General features: G+C 42.4%; 1 protein-coding gene across 2 annotated transcripts in view; it reads right to left on the bottom strand.

Annotated features, from left to right (window-relative positions):
- SEMA3D (semaphorin 3D) overlaps nucleotides 1–5,191 on the bottom strand; it is a 137,593-nt gene that overhangs the window by 123,560 nt on the left and 8,842 nt on the right. The gene's annotated exons all lie outside the window — the stretch shown is intronic.

The following is a 5,191-nucleotide window of genomic DNA, read 5'->3' as shown; positions in this document are numbered from 1 at the left end:
TAAATACTAAATCACTGTTAAGTCTCTGTATGGTTTTCTTGATCGATGTTACACTGCTGATCTATTTTTATGTATTATTTACACTGGGACAGTGCCTGGAGGCCCCAGCCAGGGCAGGACCCCACAATGCTGAACATACTATCAAGTAGGATGCAAGGGCCTCTCCTCCTTGCAGCCTGTAGTCTAAATACATAGTGAATGACACCAGATGGAGAAAACAGTCAGAGGGAGGAAAAAGTGAGGCAGTTGTTAGTAAGAGTGGCAGGCAGAGCTACTTGGCAATATACAGGCAATGTACAGCTCCTGTCACTGTTGTTTCTTTTCTCTCTGTGCTTGGTATCACGTTTTACAACCTGCAGTGACCTGTGGAAAAACCCTCATATACAGACTCATCCTCTGCATCTCTGAAGCTCTGGGCACTTGAAAACATCTTTCACTGCCTGCTGAATTAGGGCACAAAGTGGGTGAAATCACAGGTTTGGAGTGATCCACAGGAGAATCGTGACCTTGGGGTGTCAAGGGAACCCACAAGGCAGCTGATCTCAGTGTAATTCACATAATCTGTGTCTTTATTCCCTTGCACATTGCCTGAGTCCTTATGGTGCCCAGGAACACAAGTCTTAATTCAAGCCCAGGCTGTCTGGGGAACCAGCAATGGGTGCACCTCCCACCTAACTCACTAAGTCTTACTTTAGTTGAAGATGGGCTTTTAAGCTCATAGTCTTGAGACCAAAATGCATTTCTTAAATTAGGGAGTACTTATTTCACCTCCTGATCAGAGTCATGACTGCTTTAAACACAGATAAAATCCCCATTGTGTTTAGGACCTCTGTGCAAACCCTGAATGTCCCTCTATGTTCTTAGGACTGTTCAGCTCTGATTTCCAAAGCAATAGTGTTGGGTTTGCAAGGTCAAGTAAAAACAATAAACATAAATTCTTGCAAACACTTCCGAATTGAGCATATTTAGACATTCCCACGTGTAAGTCTAGTCCAGTACCATACTGGAAATCCACTGGCTCTCTGACACCAGATCCCTGTCCCTGAAGTGACTGAGTGCTCACACATCCCTCTCTTCATCACTGGATGAGCCAGAGGACAAGGGCTGAATAGCAAAGGGACTCTCCCATTCCCTGCAGAGCCAGGCAAGTAGGGAAGTGACCAGCAGCTGTGAGGGAAGTCAGATTCCAGCTCTGTGAAGGTGAGCTCTGGAGAGGCTGGAGGTGGGAGATACCAAAGCAAGAGGGACAAAGCCTGACAGCAGCCCTCTTCTTTCAGGAGTGCAAATCAAAAAGAGTAAACTACTCACAAAGTCACTGCAGGGTAATAATGAATGTGATCTTACAAGGGGGGAAGGACTCTGACATCGAGTCCCACCAACAACAGGATAAACTAATTAAGCTCCTGTTTCTTTGAAGTGAGAACTTGTGCCACTGTGTGGGTCAGCAGAGACCTCAGATAGGTCATCCTGGTCCTCCTCATGAATCTGTATTACCTAACTTTCCCTGAGATCCCCAGCATCCTACAGCTGCTTTACACATGGACCTCCAGTGGCACCCATAGGAGCTCTCAAAATTATTGTAACTCCTCTCTGAGTAACTTTAATTTTCCCACTTTTTTTTTCTTTAAATTCACAATGTTCACAATGTGCATTTCTTCTGAGGATCAGTCCTTTTCAAGGACACAGCAACCACCCAGAGCTAACACAGTATCTCCAACCACTCAGGCTGTAGTATGAAAGCAAGAGCCATCAGAAGCAGGCTGCCAAGAGCTCAGCTCTCATTCAGTTATTAATGTCTGGATTTCCAAGTGTAGTGTTAGGTGACATGGGACATGTAGCTGTACATAATACAACATTTTTACTAATGCATAACACACTAGCACTTCTTGGGATGTTGCTAGTGTATGTAAGGACTGCTTCAAGGAAATAGGAGAAATGGGAGCTCTGTCATGTAATTAGATATTAATAAAAGCATTTCCCAAATGTTTTACAAGAAATAAAAGGAAGAAAACACAAGTTCTTTGAGATGGTTTATATAATTGTTTTAAAAGAACATTTCAGCAAACACATTCAGTAAAGACATTTTTTCCCCCTTAAAAAATCAAGCTGAGTTGATTTTATTTGATCCTTATATTCTTAAGATAACATTCATCTTGCCTAATTCCGACCATCTAAAATTCAGGCATTGTCTTGGCTCCCTCCAGGGAGGGTAGAGACAGGCACTGCCAAGTTAATTCATCCCCTGGCTCAGATACTGCTTTGCCCCTGGGAGCACCTCATCCTGTACAGAAAACAGAAGATTAGGTGACCATCTCACACTTCAGACAACTGAAATAAATCCCATCTTAATTAGCTTCTCCACTCACTGTATTTGCATTGTTACAATATCTGAACATCCATTCTTTCCAAACCTGTAATTCTCACACTTTTTCTATGATAAATGGTAAATTTGACTCATTTACACATACAGCTGAGGCAGGCAGAGGCCAAGTTCTAGCCCTGCAAAGGTATTTACCAAGTTAATTGTCTAAATTAGGTGTTTTTCAATCAGCTGACAAATACTCAGTGATGTAGACAAAGCAGAGGCAGTTGGGTGCCCTTAGGAATTTGCTGGGATGTAAGCAGAATTGACTTGCCTTAAGGACATATGTCATGGAATTAACCCCAGGTCTCCTGAGCTGCTGTCCTAACCTCTGGAATGTCCTTAACATCAAGCAAATCCTCTGCTGTTTTTTGAATAAAACTTTTGAAGTATTTACAGTCATGTCTTCTTCTTTGTCAAACTCTAACAAGCTATGCACACTCAAAGCCTTTCATTCTTCCTCATAAATCAAACCTGACTCCAAGCCTCCCTTCTCACTTTTACTGATCTTCTCTAAGCTATCCTTAGATCTTAACTTAGCAGTAAGAGCACAGTGAGGCCAAAATTCCAGGATTTTTTAGGTGTTACTGTGATACAACTAAACACAGGAACACCAGCACAGAGTTGGATCTCGCACTAAAATCAGTGAAAATACAACATTCACTTCAGAGTTCTGCTCTGGTATGCAGCTTCTGAGCACTCTGCATCACAGCCCAGAGCATTGACACCACGTCTCTTGCACTTAGAGAAGTAATTGACCAAGACCTTAACATTTAAATACTTGGGTCATGTCAACATGTGAGTCCAGACACAGTAAGATGTGAATTAGCAGCACACTGGCTGCTCTGCAATCACATCACAAGAAGTGTGTATTAGAAGGAAGCAACTTAATTTGGAAGCAACTTACTTAATTTGAACAACAGCCTTAGGGCACACAGGCCATGCAGAGTCAGTGTGGGGAAGATACCACTCTGCACACTGTTATTCCAGTTGAACAGAAGCTGACTCCCACATGTAGACAACCTTTATCAGTCCAGAGCAGGCTCCAGCCCTGGGTGATACGTGCTTCTTAGAATAATCTTGGGGAGAACTGCTGGATGCTGAGCATGTCCTCTGACTTGCCTAGAACTTGCACCTGGGTTGCAATATGGGTCAATTTATAAAACAGACTCTGTTCCTTTCATCTGAAAAGATTTTTTTGGCAATTATCTCATTAAAGTGAAACAGAAAAGCCAGTTTCTGTAGAGAAAGAGATGTCAGCCCTATTCTATTCAAGAAAACAACAAGATAAAAACACTGTTTCTGGTACTAAACAAGTGCAGCTCCCCCCCTTCTAGGATAGCTGCCTTGATCCCTAACTAATCAAAACAATCCTGTATAAACCTTGAATTATCAAAGACTAACCACGTTCTGTTTTCAGAAACCACAAGCACAGAGTATGGGCAGCTCGTGGGAAACACACACATAAAATACCATGCATCTTTCAAGAAAGCTACTGAAATAATTATAAAAGGTTTTTCAGACTTCTGTTTTTTAGAGGGATATTTGATCATCTCCTGTATTAACTAGACCCCCAAAGCCTTACACAGTAACCCTTAGATTGAATCCAGCTTGTTTGTGGACTAGCTCTTATTGTCCAAATAAGATTCAGTTTCTGGGGATATCAAGAAAAGAAGATTCTGCAACATCCTTTGCATGGGACTGCCTTGTCCATCTTCTGAAACAGAAAAAGTTAAATCTCCCACACCAATATGAGAAAGTTCTGCCCAATCAGCCAGCTTCAGAACCAGGAAACATGTTTGCTCTGTGTCAGGGTTTCCAACCTGTCTTGCAAACCACCAGAGGAAAAAATTACTTCAGAGTTTTACACACACTAGAGAATCCCACACCGCATCGTATCTCTGTAGGGGAATGAAGGGCAAGTGCTTAGGCAGTAAACACTGCCAGAAACTCAAATGCCTATTTTGGAACCTTCTCCCAGCCTAACAGAAAAGCAGGAGGTGAAAATGACTGCTACACAAGAAAAAGACAACCATGAGACTGAGGTGACATCTTCAACTTGAGATGTCCAAAAAGAGCTCTGAGCAATTGCTGCAGCCTCCACAGCATAGCTGGGTTTTCCTTCTGAGCAGTGGCACACAAAGGCTAAGTCATAATATAATGTGCCATTTCCATAATATAATGTAAGGGCAGCTCATACCAGATCCCATCAGTGAGATTTAGTAAAACAAGTTGGACAAAAGCTACTGATCTTCTAGGAAACACCGACTGAGGATCCTGAATCCTGAGCACAAGGCCCAGAGAGTCTTGGTGGCTCTTCAGAGCAAACTGTTTGCTCACTGTCAGTCACTAATTTATCCATCCTCCATCAGCACCTTTTCACCTTTTCTAACTGCTTGTGCTCACACCTCTCCTCCCATGTGGCTCAAACCAGAATGAAGAGAGTCAGCACAATTTAAACAGGGTCACGCTTTCCAAGCATCAAACCAGTATTTTGCTGAGAAAAGAATGAAAACAAATTGTACACCGTCTACTGCAAGGCCTTGTGAGATTCCCCCAGGGCCACCACAACAGACCACTGTAATCTCTGCTAATGCTTGCACTGAAGATAACAATGCTGCCTGTTATCAAAGCCACTGTGTCCCAGTTATTCTGGCCTTACACACTATTTATCTTATAAAGATGAGTGCAGCACTTTATAGACTGTCTAATAGTTTATCTTGGAGAGCTCAAATCCCACTTTCCATTGTGTCATGTTGAATTCCTGGATGGAAAATAAAACACAACAAATCCCCACACATTCCAAAATGCTTTTCTCACACCACTTCA

The sequence above is a fragment of the Geospiza fortis genome, unplaced genomic scaffold, assembly GCF_000277835.1.
Source record: "Geospiza fortis unplaced genomic scaffold, GeoFor_1.0 scaffold428, whole genome shotgun sequence".
NCBI lineage: Eukaryota > Metazoa > Chordata > Aves > Passeriformes > Thraupidae > Geospiza > Geospiza fortis.
Note: the sequence above shows the minus strand (reverse complement) of the source record. Positions and strands in the feature narration are given on the sequence as shown.